We start from the raw sequence: 16,999 nt of genomic DNA, 5'->3' as shown, positions 1-16,999 counted from the left end.
GAAATGCAAGCAGTGTTTTTGGATTGCTCTAAATGGAAACAAAGAGACCGTGTGTTGCGATGCTTCAGCTCGAAGGTGGCCCCAGGTAAAGACTGCGTTCTTGTGAGGTATATGTATACAACTCTCAAATTGTCAAATAAATAAAATAAAATCAGACAACTAGAGTTCTGCTTTACACGATAGTCCTGCCCAAATTGATTCAACTGTTCTTCTATCGTTACATGGATCTTTTCTGTGCAATAGTAGACACCGTTGTGGCAATTTACATCTCCTGAAAGTGTAAATTGGGCATCATCAGACCATGTAATTTTATCAGTGATGCCATTGCCTTGTCTGTTTTCATTCATAAACACTTTGCAGAATTGTAAACGGTGAACTGAATCATCCTCTAATATCCCATGAATCAATCTTCAATACATTTTCAAACATAAACATCGCATTAGACAACTCAAAGATCTACTGGAAATTTTCTTAGTCCATGTGTGCAGAAGGTCATGTAAAACCAAAGCAGAAATGGGGTCATGTAAAAAATGGGGAAAGGGGTCTGTAATATCAAAGCGGACATGGGGTCATGTAAAAATGGACAGAGGCTCTTGTAGAATCAAAGCAGACATGGGGTCATGTAAAAAGCAGACAGAGGGTCATGTAGAATCAAAGCAGACCAGGGCTCTTGTTAGAAAATGGACAGAGGGTCTTGTTAAACCAAAGCAGACATTGGGTCATGTAGAAAATGGGCAGAGGGTTTTGTAATATCAAAGCAGACATAGGGTCATGTAAAAAATGGACACAGGGTCATGTTGAATCAAAGCAGACATGGGGTCATGTAAAAAATGGACAGAGGGTCATGTAGAATCAAAGCAGACATGGGGTCATGTGAAAAACGGGCAAAGAGTCATGTAGGATCAGAGTGGACATGGGGTATGTAAAAAATAGGCAGGGGGTCATGAAATATCAAAGGGGATATGGGGTCATGTAAAAAACAGGCATAGGGTTTTGTAGGATTAAAGCAGACATGGGGTCATATAAAAAATGGGCAGTGGGTTAGGTAGAATCAAAGCGGACATGGGGTCATATAAAAACGGGCAGAGGGTCATTTAATACCAAAGTGGACATGGGGTCATGTAAAAACGGGCAGAGGGTCATGTAATATAAATGGGGACATGGGGACATGTAAAAAACAGGTAGAGTGTCATGTAATATCAAAGCAGACATCGGGTCATGTAAAATACAGGCAGAAGGTAATGTAGTATCAAAGTGGACATGGTGTCATGTAAAAAACGGGCAGAGGGTTATGTAAAACTAAAGCAGACATGAGGTCATGTAAAAAATGGGCAGAGGGTCATATAGGATCAAAGCGGACATGGATTCATGTATAAAATGGGAAGAAGGTCTTGTAATATCAAAGAAGACATGGGGTCATGTAAAATACGGGCAGAGGGTCATGTAATATCAAAGTGGACATGGGGTCATGTAAAAAAAGGCAGAGAGTCATGTAAAACTAAAGCGGACATGGGGTCATGTTAGAAATGGGCAGAGGGTCATGTAGGATCAAAGCAGACATGGGGTCATGTAAAATATGGACAGAGGGTATCTAAAACCAAAGCGGATATGGGTTCATTTAGGAAAACGGGCAAAGAGTCATGTAAAACTAAAGCGAATATGGGGTAATATAAAAAATGGGCAGAGGGTCATGTAAAACCAAAGTGGACATGGGGTCATTTAAAAAATGGGCAGAGGGTCATGTAAAACTAAAGCGGACATAAGGTCATGCAAAAAACGGGCATAGGTTCATGTAAAACCAAAGCCTGACATGGGGTCATGTGAAAAACAGCCTAGCCACCATCTGTTGGAGGTGCGTTCCAACCACCTACAGGTCTAATAGAGTATATTTAAGTTGCTGCAGTTAAAAAGCTTGTAGTAGGATCTTGGGATTCTGCTGGGGCTAGCCTTGTTGTGAGCTATCGCCTGACCTAGCCCCTGCCTCTTGGCGCCCCCTAGATGCTTTTGCCTGAGCATCCAACGGGGTCCGAAGTGTTTATCTTGAAAAAAAAATTAGAGTGTTCCAAGCAGGCTCCCCCATCAGAATATCACAGCTAGGAATAATGGAATAGGGCTCCGATTAAGAGGAAATGCTGGCGGCATTCGTATTGTGCTGCTAGAGGTGAAATTCTTTGACCGGTGAGACATGAGCGACAGCAAAAGCATTTGCCAAGAATGTTTTCATTAATCAAGAACGAAAGTCGGAGGTTTGAAGACGATCAGACACCGTCATAGTTCCGGCCATAAATGATGGCAAATGGCAATACCGCTGTGTTCTTCCCAAAGACCCGATGGGCAGCCAACCGGGAAACCAAAGTCTTTGGGTTTCGGGGAGTGTATGTTTGCAAAGCTGAAACTTAAAGGAACTGGGAGAAGGGAACCAACAGGAGTAGAGCCTGCGGCTTAATTTGACTCAACACGGGAAACCGGCCAGAGATGATTGACAGATTTATAGCTCTTTCTCGATTCTGTGGGTGGTGGTGCATGGCTGTTCTTTGTTGGTGGAGAGATTTGTCTGGTTAATTCTCATAACGAATTATACTCCCTCATGCTAAATAGTTACGCGATCCCCAAATGGTCCATGTCCAACTTCTTAAAGGTATAAGTGGTTTTAGGCCACGTGAGAATGAGCAATAAAAGGTCTGTGATGCCCTTAGATGTCCGGGGCTACACGCATGCTACACTGAATGGATCAATGTGTGTGTACCCGGCACCGAGAGGCATGGGTAAGCCGTTGAACCCCATTTGTGATGGAATTCCCAGTAAGAGCGGGTCATAAGCTCACACTAATTTTGGTGAGGTCTTCAGATCAACTCTGCCTTGGTTGCTCGTGGCCTCAGGTGGAGCGGCGAGAAGACAATTGAACTTGACTATCTAGAGGATGTAAAAGTTATAACAAGGTTTCCATAGGTGAACCTGCAGAAGGATCATTACTGATGCTGTGACGGGACCCCGACCTTTTGGGCCCACTCCCCCCCTCTCCCAACTCCAGATCAGAAGGCTGAGTGTTCAAATCATGTCGCTGTCATGCTCATTATGGCACACCTAAGACGAACATTAAAAAACAAAAGCCAACACAATTATGTATTCACGAAATATATGTAACAAATTGACTCCAGACAGTCACAAAGGTTTGAGGCAGCCTCCCGTATAATATAGTCCTGCCTGCAAAAGGTTTGAAAAGTTGAGCTGTTTACAAGACAAAGTCCAAAACAGAGCTGACTAAGTGAATGTAAGATGGCAGTTTCAAGGGCTAGAAGAGGAAATTAGGTCATCTATGCCGGAACTGGAAGTGACATCTTCGGGAACTGGAGGTGACGTCATCAAAGGCACTGGGACCAGAAGTGACGTCATCAAAGGCACTGGGACCAGAAGTGACGTCATCAAAGGCACTGGGACCGGTGGTGACGTCATCAGAGGCACCGGAACTTGGCGGGATTTCCCGGGAATGGTCTGTAAGAGACTGAGAGAGACAGTCAGCACACTTCACCACTCCCTGGTCTGACATAGTATTACAGTTACTCAAGCCCTTTAGCTGCCTTCTAATTGCACGTGTGTGACAAGGCCCCCCCCCTTAACCCAGACCTGTCGGGTTGGGCATCCTGCACTGAGAAGTCGTGAGAACAAGAAAGAGCATTGGCACTGGAATGGAAAGAGTCCTTATGATGAATAAACAAATACTTATAAGGTTTAAGATCAAGAAGCCACCTGGTGACCCGAGGGTTTGACTCTTTGTGTAGGGCCATCCACTGTAAGTGCACATTTTCCGTCACAAGATTGAATTCCTTGACCCAAGAGGTAGTATCTCAACTGTGTAATCACCCATTTAATTGTAAGTGCCTCTCGTTCCACCGCTGCATACCTAGTCTCCCGATCCAACAGTTTCCAGCTCATGTACATAATGGGGTGTTCAACACCATCAACGTTTTGGCTCAGCTTGGCACCGAGGCCTGTGTCTGAAGTGTCAGTCTGGAGAATGAAAGGAAGAGAAAAATTAGGAGCTTTCAAAATTGGTGCTGATGTAAGGGCCTGTTTTAAGTCACTAAATGCAACGTCTGTCGTATCATCCCATACCACATTATTAGGGGCCCTCTTCCTTGTTAAATTAGTCAAGGGCGTCACTCTCTCCGAAACCCGGGGTACAAATTGGCGGTAATACCCGGCTAGTCCGAGAAAGGCTTGTACTTGCCGCTTGGTTCGCGGATGGAGCCATTGTAATATGGCTTCGAGTTTTGAACACTGTGGTTTTACAGAACTCTGACCCACCAGGTAGCCCAAACATTTGGCTTCTTTTAATCCAAAGAAACATTTCTTTGGATTAATCCGAAGCCCAGCTTTTCCCAGTGTCCGTAGCACTGCAGTGATCTGCTGTACGTGTTCCTTCCATGTGCTAGAATAGATGATGATGACATCCAGTTAGGCAGCATTGTACGCGTTATGGGGATGGAGCACTATATCCACCAGATGCTGGAAAGTTGCAGGTGCCCCATGTAACCCGAATGGAAGGACACGATACTGCCAGTGTCCGCTAGGGGTACTAAACACGGTCTTGACCTTTGTGGAGTCCGTTAAAGGAATCTGCCAGTACCCCTTTGTCATGTCAAGTGTGGTCAAGAATTTTGCCTGTCCATCAGGCTTAATTAACCAAAACAATGGGACTGGACCAGGGATTATAACTTTCCTCTATCACACCTAGGTCCAGCATGCGTTTGATTTCAAGTTCCACTTCAACTTTCTTTGCTTCGGGAAGCCGATAGGGATGCTCTCGAACGACAACCCCAGGTTCTGTCACAAGTTACTATCATGCGTAATCAGAGAGGTCCATCTGGGTTTCTCACTCACAACCTCTTGGATGGAGAAGATAGCTGTTTGGAGCTCTTGTCTCTGTCTGGGTTTAACATTGAATCCATTTTTATTGTTATCAGCAGTTACAACACTGATATCGTCGGTTTGAAATTTTATATTGAGATTTTGAAATTTGATATCAAGTTTTTGAAATATGATATTTTTCTTTTGAAACAATTTCACAAAAAGAGAGGTTAAAAGCTAATATATTATGGTGGGCTGTTTTAACATTTAATCTATTTTCCTTTTTATGAAATTTGATATCAGGCTTATAAAATTTGTTATCATGCTTTTAAAATTTGATATCACACTTTTGAAATTTGATATCAAGGTTTTTCTCCAGCAGTGATCGTGGGGTGAGATGTGAACCAAAGAGCAGACAACAGCGCCATCACATTTTAAAAGTGTGATTTCAAATTTTATATGCCTGGTATCAAATTTTATAAACGTGATATCAAAATGACAAAATATGATGTGAAAGTTTAAAACGTATATAAACATTTAAGCTCTCATATGAAATTTCAAAAGCACAATATCAAATTTTAAAAACTTGATGTCAAATTTCAAAAGTACAACATCAAATTTAGAAGCTTGATATCAAACATTACAATGTTGACATCCATTTTTAAAATCTTGATATCAAATTTTCAAAGCTTGATATCAAATTTTAAAACTTGATATCAAAATCAAAAGCTCAATATCAGATTTTAAAAGCACTATATCAAGTTTTATAAGCCCGATATCAAATTTTTAAGTGTTGATATCAAATTTAAAGCTATTGATAATCAACATTTTTAAAGCTGAAATCCAGTTAAAGGAATTATATGTTAAAATGGCTTGTCATAATTGTTGGCCAAGGTAGTGTGGAAAGAAGGCATCAAGACAAAGTGTCATTCAATGCCGAGTTTTGAAGAAGAGGTCCCGACCACACCAGCAGGTTTATTTTCCTGCTTGTCTGTTTGGTGTTGAGCCGGCTGAACGAGCCTGTAATCTTCCCAGGTCCTGGCAAAAGGCATCCCGTCCCTGCCGTAAGCAAGGTCTGATGGGATTAGGACACTTCAGGTGAGGAGATGGTAACGGTGCCAGAGGATTCACGCCAGAGCAGGTATCTCCGCCCGTGACTGTGGGGTGAGATGGAGGTGTGGAAGTGTGGACAACAGTGCCATATGTGTAGTAGTAGAAGCAGGACTTGTAACCAGTGGGCTTTGGATTGCTAAATTGTAACGAAGCAAATGTGTGTTGTGGACTGCAGCTCAGAGGTGGCCCCAGCTAAAGAATGTGCTCATGTGAGGTTGGTGTTCAACTCTCAAGTTGTCAAAAAAACAATTAAAAAATGTGTAAGTGTTCATGATCTCATGTTAGACAGCAGCAAGGCTGGGAGAGGAAGGGATTTTTGCCTTGTTGGTGACCTGAGCTTGTGTAGCACACAAGGCATTTCTCCTTAGCATAGTGGTGAGTATCTCCACCTACCTTGCAGGGATCAACAGTGAATAGCTGACATAGACACTCAGCCAATCACAACACAGGAGAGAAAGCAATTTTTTTTTAATTCTTTTTTAAAATGCCATAGTATGTTGGATTAAATAAGAATAAAACATATACATTAAGTGCTTGATGCAGAGTCCAATTGTGAACAGTGGGCTTTGAGTTTCACGTGCGACAATGCAGTTCTTTTAAATTACTATTGCTAATAATGGGCATTTAATGCAACGTTGTAAGACAATAGAAATGTAGCATTTTTGTACTTGTTGAAAATACTGGAATTCCAGTCCAGTATTTATTATTATTATTGTTTACTGTACAGGGTGCTTAAGTTTAGAGTGAAATCCCATCCAAGACATTCATGACACATTTTTTGCATTACTGGAATGGTTTTACTTTAATAGCGAAAAAACATAACGAAATAAAGTTAAACTAAATATTTCAACAACACAAAATGTAGGTACCTAAATATAGACAGTTTCATAAAATTTGTGCAAGACATGGGAACTAGAAAATGATTGAACTGCGTTGCCTCATTACAGACATTTACCAACATTTTGATTTTACGACAGCTGCAAGCAACTGCCTGTGATTAAGAATTGTTTGCTAAAACACAATCCCAAAAGAATTGCTCATGATTACACAGGCAGACTCAAGAGAACACAAAAAAGAGGCACAACAATGAAAGTAAGCATATTTTCCCCATTATTCAAAGTTGGCTCTAGTTTTAACTACTTTTTTAATTTCCCCTTTTCCTCCTGCACCTCCTCCTTCCTGTTTCATAAAATACTGATGATTGGAACTCTTTCTAAGTCATCTACCTTTCCTTCCCCTTCCCCTTATAAAGGGAAAAGACCTTGGCTGGGCAGTAAATGTATTTGCCAGGGTTGCCCTGGAAATCTCACTTGCACACAGGGGCTCTTAGGACACAGTTTGAGCTGCAAATGGCAAAAATCGACACATGTGACCCCTGGGTTGTGGATCAGAACTTTTTTGCTTCTGGTGTCCTTTCTCTTCAACTCTTTTCCTTGTTGTATTCAGTTCCCACTGAAAGAACTAAGTTTCTGCAAAATATTTAAATTACATTTTGGGATCTGTCAGTCCCTCCAGTCCATACATTTTAAAATCTTTTGTGGAACAATAGAAATAACAGACAGGGCCTTGCTGGTTTAAAAAAAAAAAGAACTGAAGACCTATCATTTTTATATTGTGATTGAGATGAGAGATATGAAATACAAGATGTTTTTCTTTTCTTTTGTATTTCTGCCTGCTGTTCTTTCTCTATGAGTTCCCACAAAATTCTTTCAATTGAATCTTGTGATTTTGGTATGAGAGGAGAAGGTGAAGGGGGTAGACAACGGCAGGGGGACAGTCACAACTGGCACATGGACAGTATGACTGCCCTCAGTCAAACAGTGCCACAATCCTTGTGTCTCTATTAGTTTTTCTGGGCTAGTGTTCAAAGAAGTGCTAACGTTCTTCATTTTGGCCAGGTACTTCACATATCTTTCAATATGGACTCTTTTTGTAGGATGGAGCATGATATTTGGGTCTGTACAAGGCTTCTGAAGCACTGAAGCATAATCATGGTCAACAAGTTTGAGCATGTCCCTCTGGCCATGATGCTTATTGATAAGGCTGTCAATGGCTTCCTTCATTGGAGATATGCAGCGTTTGTGATCAAGGACAAACACTCTCTCTCCTGGTCCCAAGTGAGCACTTGCTGATGATGACAACAAAGGCAGAGATGGTGTGCTGGGTGGTTCTGAAACAAAGAAGAGATCATTAATGTTCATAAACTTGCAAAAACAGGTAGAGTCAGTCTCTTGTGGTCTGTGTGATGAATGTACCTGTTTCTGGCAAAGTACCAGCATCTCTGAAAAGTGACACTTTTGGTTTCAAGTCAGCATCTGGAGGAAGCTTTAAGAAGAAAGATGGCCCAATGAAGCTGGTGGCGAAGGAAGTGCCTGGACAGTGGTAGAGCTGCTCTCATTGACAGAAGACTCAGTTCTCTTTCTGTGCATTTCCTAGTCAAGATGAACGTGCCAATATCCTGGCTCTATGTATTCCAGACCAAACCTCTCTCCTGTGTCTCTGTCCAAAAGATGATGAGCAGGATATTTTTCTTTCCCAGTTACTCTTTTGGAAGGGCATCTGTTGTAAAATTTTGCCAAATCAATATGTGGACAACAATACAAATTTCCATACCGGATCGGTCGAGCCCTAGGTTAACAATGACCGCCACCAGAACTGTTAGTCAACAGGGTGCTGGCGGAAATTGGGCTACTGTTGGCTGAAGAAGGAGGAGAAGAAGAGGGGGGAGACGTGTCTAGAGGCAGGAGGAGAGGAGGAAGGTAAAGAGAGTGGAACTGAGGGTAGGAACTTTGAATGTTGGCAGTATGACTGGAAAGGGGAGAGAGTTAGCCGATATGATGGAGAGAAGGAAGGTTGATATATTGTGCGTGCAAGAGACTAAATGGAAGGGGAGTAAGGCCAGGTGGATCGGAGGTGAATTCAAATTGTTCTATAATGGTGTGGATAGGAGGAGAAATGGAGTAGGGGTTATTCTGAAGGAACAGTATGTCAAGAATGTTTTGGAGGTGAAAAGAGTGTCAGACAAAGTAATGATTATGAAGCTGGCAATTGGAGGTGTGGTTATGAATGTTGTTAGTGCATATGTCCCGTAAGTTGGGCGTGCAATGGATGAGAAAGAAGATTTTTGGAGTGAGTTGGATGAAGTGATGAACAGTGTACTCAAGGGACAGAAAGAGGTAATTGGAGCGGATTTCAATGGACATCTTGGTGAAGGGAACAGAGGAGACAAGGAGGTGATGGGTAGGTATGATGTCAAGGAGAGGAATGAAGAAGGTCAGAGGATAGTGGATTTAGCTAAAAGGATGGACATGGCTGTGGTGAATACGTATTTTATGAAGAGGGAGGAACATAGGGTTACGTACAAGAGTGGAAGAAGATGCAAACAGGTAGATTACATCCTATGCAGACGAGTCGATCTGAAGGAGATTGAAGACTGCAAAGTAGTGGCAGAGGAAAGTGTAGTTAAGCAGTATAGGATGGTGGTCTGTAGGATGACGTTGGAGATCAAGAAGAGAAAGATGTGCAGCAGGTTAGAGTAATAAAGGATAAAGATGGAAACGTACTCACAAGTGAGGAGAGTGTGTTGAGCAGATGGAATGAGTGCTTTGAGAAGCTTATGAATGAAGAGAACGATAGAGAAAAGAGGTTGGATGATGTGGAGATAGTGAATCAGGAAGTGCAACGGACTAGCAAGGAGGAAGTAAGGACAGCTATGAAGAGGATGAAGAATGGAAAAGCCGTTGGTCCAGATGACATACCTGTGGAAGCATGGAGGTGTTTAGGAGAGATGGCAGTGGAGTTTTTAACCAGATTGTTTAATGGAATCTTGGAAAGTGAGAGGATGCCTGAGGAGTAGAGCAGGAGTGTACTGGTGCCGATATTTAAGAAAAGGGGGATGTGCAGGACTATAGTAACTACAGGTGGGATTACATCAGGGATCGGCTCTGAGCCCTTTCTTATTTGCACTGGTGATAGACAGGTTGACAGACGAGATTAGACAGGAGTCCCTGTGGACTATGATTTTTGCTGATGACACTGTGATCTGTAGCAAGAGTAGGGAGCAGGTTGAGGAGACCCTGGAGAGGTGGAGATATGCTCTAGAGAGGAGAGGAATGAAGGTCAGTAGGAACAAGACAGAATACATGTGTGTAAATGAGAGGGAGGTCAGTGGAATGGTGAGGATGCAAGAAGTAGAGTTGGTGAAGGTGGATGAGTTTAAATACTTGGGATCAACAGTACAGAGTAATGAGGATTGTGGAAGAGAGGTGAAAAAGAGAGTGCAGGCAGGGTAGAATGGGTGGAGAAGAGTGTCAGGAGTGATTTGTGACAGACGGATATCAGCAAGAGTGATTGGGAAGGTCTACAGGATGGTAGTGAGACCAGCTATGTTATATGGGTTGGAGACAGTGGCACTGACCAGAAAGCAGGAGACACAGCTGGAGGTGGCAGAGTTAAAGATGCTAAGATTTTCTTTGGGTGTAACGAGGATGGACAGGATTAGAAATAAGCACATTAGAGGGTCAGCTCAAGTTGGATGATTGGGAGACAAAGTCAGAGAGGCGAGATTGTGTTGGTTTGGACATGTGCAGAGGAGAGATGCTGAGTATATTGGGAGAAGGATGCTAAGGGTAGAGCTGCCAGGCAAGAGAAAAAGAGGAATGCCTAAGAGAAGGTTTAGGGATGTGGTGAGAGAGGGCATGCAGGTGATGGGTGTAACAGAACAAGATGCAGAGGACAGAAAAATATGGAAGAAGATGATCTGCTGTGGCAACCCCTAACAGGATCAGCTGAAAGGAGAAGAAGAAGTTACTCTTTTGGATGCTGAATTCAGCTTTGAAATTAGAGCTGGGCCAAAACCAGGATCTGGTTGGTAGGATAACACTGGGCTGCTGTGGGTCCAAATGCACTTGTAATTCCACTGAGGAACACCTGTCATTCCTTGGGCCTGGAATAACTGTGTGGATGTATGTGTTCCAGCAGTCCATTCAGATGGGTGGAACTGGTAGCCCTCCTGCCGAGATGTTCCTCTGATGGGGTTCCAGACAGGAACTTTGGCCCCCTCACCCTGAATATGATTCAACTGCACAGTCCCACCATACCTGAAGAGTATGCCACCTGGAAGCTCAGGATCACTGAGGCAGCCCTGAAGGATGTGCACCTACTGAATTCTCCAAGACTTCACCATAAATAGCTTGAATAGGTATATGTCATTCGGATCCTTTGCTAAGTAAAAAGTGCTGGAACACTTCCTCAACCTTCTTAAACAGTTTATCTGGGTGGGGGATATTTGTCCTACAGTGCTATTGAAAGTGATGCTTTTTTGGATTTGCTGGATGTATTTCACAAAACACATAGGCATTTTGATAAACATCTTCTCAGTAGATATCCATGGGTGGCTTGGGCTAAAATAGCATTAGTTGTTTACCAAACATTCCAGTCAAGATGCTCTCCTTGTAGTGATTTCACAACCTTCAAGACTGCACAGAAGTCCCTAAAAAACAAAAACAATTAGGAAAATAAAGTGAATGTATACAGTACAGATGTTCTGTATTCAATGACTCATTCATAGTCTATGTACGTAATCTGCAGACAATATACTTTGGACTTAGACACGACCCATTGATCCTCATTACTTTCACTGAAAGTGTCACATTCAGTAAATAAATAGAAAACAATGGCTATTCCCTTAACCTGTCTACCCACTGGAAGTTAGCCTTGTTAACCTTAGCAATTCTGTACCGGTTAGCCAAACCCTGGTACATGGGCTCCAAAGACTTATCAGTCTCAAAGAGTAGCATTATCCAGTTCTCATTCATCACTGCTTAGGAAGACATGGCTCCAGATTTCAATGTAACCTTTCTGGCAACTTTCCTAGTGTGGTCTAGGCATTAGGCTTGCCCAAAGGTGCCTTGGAGGAGTTTCTTTATGGTAGGTTTTTGCCTTTTGCATTTATATAAAATGTGGTCTGTTAGGTAACAGGAAGAGACTGATACTCCACACTAGCCATCAGAGTCCTCATGTCCACCAAAAGGAGCTGGTTTGTTGTCCCCTCTGAGAAAGTCACTGATGGTTCTCTGGCCATACGATACGACTCGCAAAGGCTTCCATTAGAATGTGAATACAAATGAACTTAATAATGTGCAATAAACCCACACAAACCTCCCAAGAAATAGTGAAATGATAATAAAACAGTAAAAAACAAAAATCTATAAACAAACAGTATGACAACAATGCATAGGAAATCAATCTAACAATATTGTGAAAAGAGTCAAGAAAAAAAATTATACACACACACACACACACACATAAATACTTAAAATCCCCATAAAAAACTTTAAAATAATTAAAACCTACCAAATAAAAGTGAACATTTGAGACACAAATTTCACTTCCTTACTGTTAACCGTTTCTAGGCCAGGTGGGTGAATTAGTTTCTCTATTATAAAAAAAAAATCTTGGAAGGGAGACCAGGGAGACGAGACGTGATCTTCTCGGAAGACACTTAAAAGAGTCGTGAGACTTAAGAGATTGGCCACGGAGCGTCTCGCGGGGAACTTAAAGATGAGACTTGGTGCCAAGTGATTGTCCCAGGGACCGTCTCGCGGGGACGTGGAACATGAGATTCTTGCAAGTCATGCACTACTTACAACCATTTTCAAATAAGACTACGGTCATCCAAATTCTCAGTCGTGTAAAGGCTTGTAGCAGACACAGATCCTGTGCTCTCAGCTCATATAAAGCATATAAGGACAATACGTCCTAGATGAAATGTCAACGACTAAGTGAAGAAGAAAGAGCAGCATGGAGAAAAGAGACCCAAAAGCATTGGAGAGAAAAAATACAAAAAAGAAAAATAATAATCTATGTGCAAATTCAGAAAATAAGGAAAGTAATAATCAGCTTGGAACAAGTGGAATTGAAAAACAAGCAGGTCCAATCAGGCTCAGAAATAAAAGACAAAGAGTAAAAGACAAAGTAGAACTTCGTAAAGACGTTCAAAAAGGTTGGTGCGAGACACATGCAGAGCAGATAAGAGATTATGAAAGCAGTGGAATTTGAATGGCTCAAAAAAAAACTATGGCGCGATACACATGCAGAGAAAGCTAAAGAATATGAAAGCAGTAAAATTAGAAAGTATCAAAAAAAAGATAGTAAAGATTGCATTAGCACAAAGAAATGGAAATTATTACTTGAAAAAAGGGAAAATAATCATCACAGACCAGGTGTAATTGAAAAAATAGCAGGACAAAGCGAGGTCAGAAATAAAAGGCAAAGAGTAGAAAACAAAGTAAAACATCATAAAGAGGTTCAAAAAGGGGGGGCGAAACACATGCAGAGCAGGTTAGAGATAATGAAAACAGTGGAATTCAAAAGACACAATAAAACGTAGGCACGATACACGTGCAAAGCAAGATAGAGAATATAAAAGCAGAAAACAAAGAGAAATTATTACTCAGTGAAATAACGGAAAGGCGAATAGAGATCAAATATATGGACACAGGTGATATGTCAGAAGTATGGAAATATTGTAAGGCTTTGAAGTTTAAGTCAGAGATTTGTAGATCGTCTAATTCGTGTTGCCATCAGGAAAAGTAGTGTTTCTACACAATGAGGAGGTGTATCCAAGAGAATTAAAAGATTTGATGTTTTGGGGAAAGTGAAATTCACAAACAGTAAGTCAGTCAGCCATTTCCCAACCCACTATATCCAAACACAGGGTCACGTGGGTCAGCAGGAGACAATCCCAGTCAGCACAGGGTGCAAGGCAGGAACAAACACCAGGCAGGGCGCTAGCCCACCACAGAATCCACAAACACTACAGGCAAAATATATGAGTCTAAAATGATCTTTTCACCTTCGCATCATTCAATGCTCAAAACGTAGATTTACACAATAATGGACCATACACTATGAGAATCTGTGGTCCTGCAACAATTAAAGCAACGACAAGTTTAATTTTGAAGAAACCACAATTCGGTCAGGTGTATAGTTATGATCACGGAGAAGTGATGCAAATTTTAACAGGTGACAAGAAAGGTGATGTTGAACATGGGAAAGGCGCTATATAAATAAAATGTATTATTATTATTATTATTATATTCTGCGAATAACATTAGACACCAAAGGAGACCTTGACATGCCATTAGTATTAGAATGTTTACAGTTTCCCGTGTATTAACAAATAACAGGGACAAACATTCGAATGAAGCTGGATTATTTATTAGAGAAAAAGAAACGATATTCACTCACAGGCAGTTATACGTTGCGTTGTCACAATGTAAGTCCAAAAACAGAATTATAATTCAATGCAATCTTGAAGAAAAGGTAATTCCAAATATTGTTTTTACTGAAGCTTTAAAGTAAAAGTGCAAATAATGAAATTGAAACAATTCCAAAGAAAAAAAGCAATCTTTTAAAATTGTATATCCGATTAACCAAACGGGGGTTGGCAAGCGAAGTGAGCAGGAGGCGGAGCCCCCTAGTCTCTTAAACAGACAAAACTCACCTTATTTACCACATGTACTACTTGGGCCATCCATATTTATCAATCCTATATATGGACTGATAGAACATTTCTAGCAGCTTGCGGCACATATTAAAAGACCCGAGTCTCTTTAGTGAGTACAGTCTGCTCTAATTCTTCTTGTACAGAGTCATTGTGTTGTCAGACCAGTCCAGTTTGTTGTTTATGTGAATCTTCAAAGGACCTGCTGCTCTGCACCACATCCACGCCCTCCCCCTGAACGGTGACTTGGTCTCAGAGGTTTCTGGGCACGCTGGAAGTCCACTACCAGCTCTTTTGTATTGTTGATGTTGTGCTGCAGTTTGTTGTTGTCCCTGCATCACAAGACGAAGTCTTCCACAAATGCTCGACTCAAAATATATCGTTACTACATTTTTTTTCAAACTAGCTAACTGGCTTCAGCATAACCGATCAAAGTAGAGTAATAAGTGATGACTCTCATATTACTTACAGCAGTATATATACAAAATGGACGATGTGAGGCTTCCCAATGATTTTAATGGCTCCAAACGTTATGAATAGTAATAGGCTACTTGATACTGACATGTCGACCTTTCCAAGCGCCACTTCGAGGCATGTTTCAATTGCGTCAGTCATGTGATTTTGAGGCGCGCTAGCGGCATGATGTCACTGGTATCTTAACAGTCAGAAGTTATGTTGGTCAGCCACTCCGATGGTTTTCCTTGGCTCAAAAAGTCAAGCAAAATGACACCTTTTATTAGCTAACTGAAAAGATTACAATATGCAAGCTTTCGAGGCCATGACAGAGTCCTTGATTTTGTACTTCTCTAGAGTGGTGAGCAAACGGAGAGATGTATTAGGAGATAAAGACATTGTCAAAGTATGAAGCAAGAGTCAAAACTAGGAAATCAGTTTTTATATGTATTTAAGCCAAATCGCCAAAGTCAAAGTCAGAAAACAGGGTGTTGTTATGTTTCAGCCAGGGTCTCTCCCCTGGCTTGGATTAAATTTTTTTGTTATGTTCGTTTTGTTAATTTTTGATTCTATTGTCATTTTAATATTGTTACTTACTGTATAGTAATTATTTACATTAACCTCTTTTATTCATTTTGTGTGTTATTTAATTTCTGCTTGTTCTGTTGTGTTCTGTTTGTTTTGTGGGTGGTTCCCCAAGATGCAGGGCCCCCTGTCCATCTTCTGTCAAGGCAGTCGCCTTCAACCCTATAAAGGCTGAGGAAACATGCAGTTGCTTACAATTCATTGAGTGTGGTTGATGGTGTTGGTGAGTTCTTTTGTGATTACTGCTTTATTATTGATTTTCTGGCTTTTTTGAGCTCTTGCTGTGTTTCTCGACTTCGCTTTGGATTTATCTTTTTAGGACTTGTTCATCAGTAGATTGCCTATTGTGTTAAGGCAACTCCTTTTGGGCCTTTTGTGCTTATTGGAGTCTTTTTGTGCTACAGAGCATTTTTGATAAATAAATATTTTATTTTATAAAGATTCTTCATTTGGCCTTTTTTGGTTTACCTGCTAAAGGGTGATTGACCCTTCCACTTATGGAGCTTTTGCTACTGTTTTTGGGACTTTGTGCTAAGGAACTCCCTAGTTCATGACTGGCATGACATTCATAAACCACAGGTGTTTTTAAAAAACACAAGCACAATAAGGGGTTTGAGACTAAATAGCATTATACTAGTGATGTAACATGATGCAACTTCTGTGAAGGGGAAGATTCCCCATATTTCAAACCAAAGACACAAATTTTTGAACAGAATAAACAAAAGTGTATTCAGGCCGAAAAGAACTAGAGAAACAAAACCCAAGCTAACATTCAGTATGCATATGTTTATTTTTTTCATTCCATTTTCTAATAGTATTACCTGATTTTATTTATTTAATACCACATGAAATACTGCTTCTGCTGTGCTTTTATAGCGTTCATGGTCTGGCAGTTACGCTTTGTTGGGCTTATTCAGCATTAGCAGAATTATGATGCATTAGCGTTATTTAGCAGTCACCATTATTCAAGGCAACTTACAAGACAAAGTATAATACATGCAACATGAATGAATTAAAAAAGTAGAAAGTAAAAATTATAACAGAGTAAAATTCAAAGTAAAATACAAGAAGTGTAGTACTATAGTTAGACCCAAGAACAGTTGAAAAAGCAGAAAATGGAAACCTCATTCCATAGCTTGGGAGCAAGAATTGATAAGATCGTCCATATTTGGCATATCTAATGACATTAAGGACAGACTTGCAACAGGCTAAGACAGAACAGTGTCTTCTTAAAGGGATTTAAGTATAGACCTCAAACTGGAGTGAGTTATGGAGGAAGGCATGATGGAACCAACTTCAATAAAAAGTAAAATAGAATAGAATTCCAACCATAAAACAGTACTTGGTTATTATACTTTTTTGCCCATTGTGAAGCTGAAGTGATTGACATTAAAACATTTATATAGTCTTCTTTTAAAATTAAAATCTTATACATAAAGCCCTTCTTCTGTTCAAACTGATGATAAGCCATCAGTAAAATCCTGAACACACCCA

This window comes from Erpetoichthys calabaricus, chromosome 1, assembly GCF_900747795.2.
Source record: "Erpetoichthys calabaricus chromosome 1, fErpCal1.3, whole genome shotgun sequence".
Classification (NCBI taxonomy): domain Eukaryota; kingdom Metazoa; phylum Chordata; class Cladistia; order Polypteriformes; family Polypteridae; genus Erpetoichthys; species Erpetoichthys calabaricus.
This window is presented reverse-complemented; position numbering follows the sequence as displayed.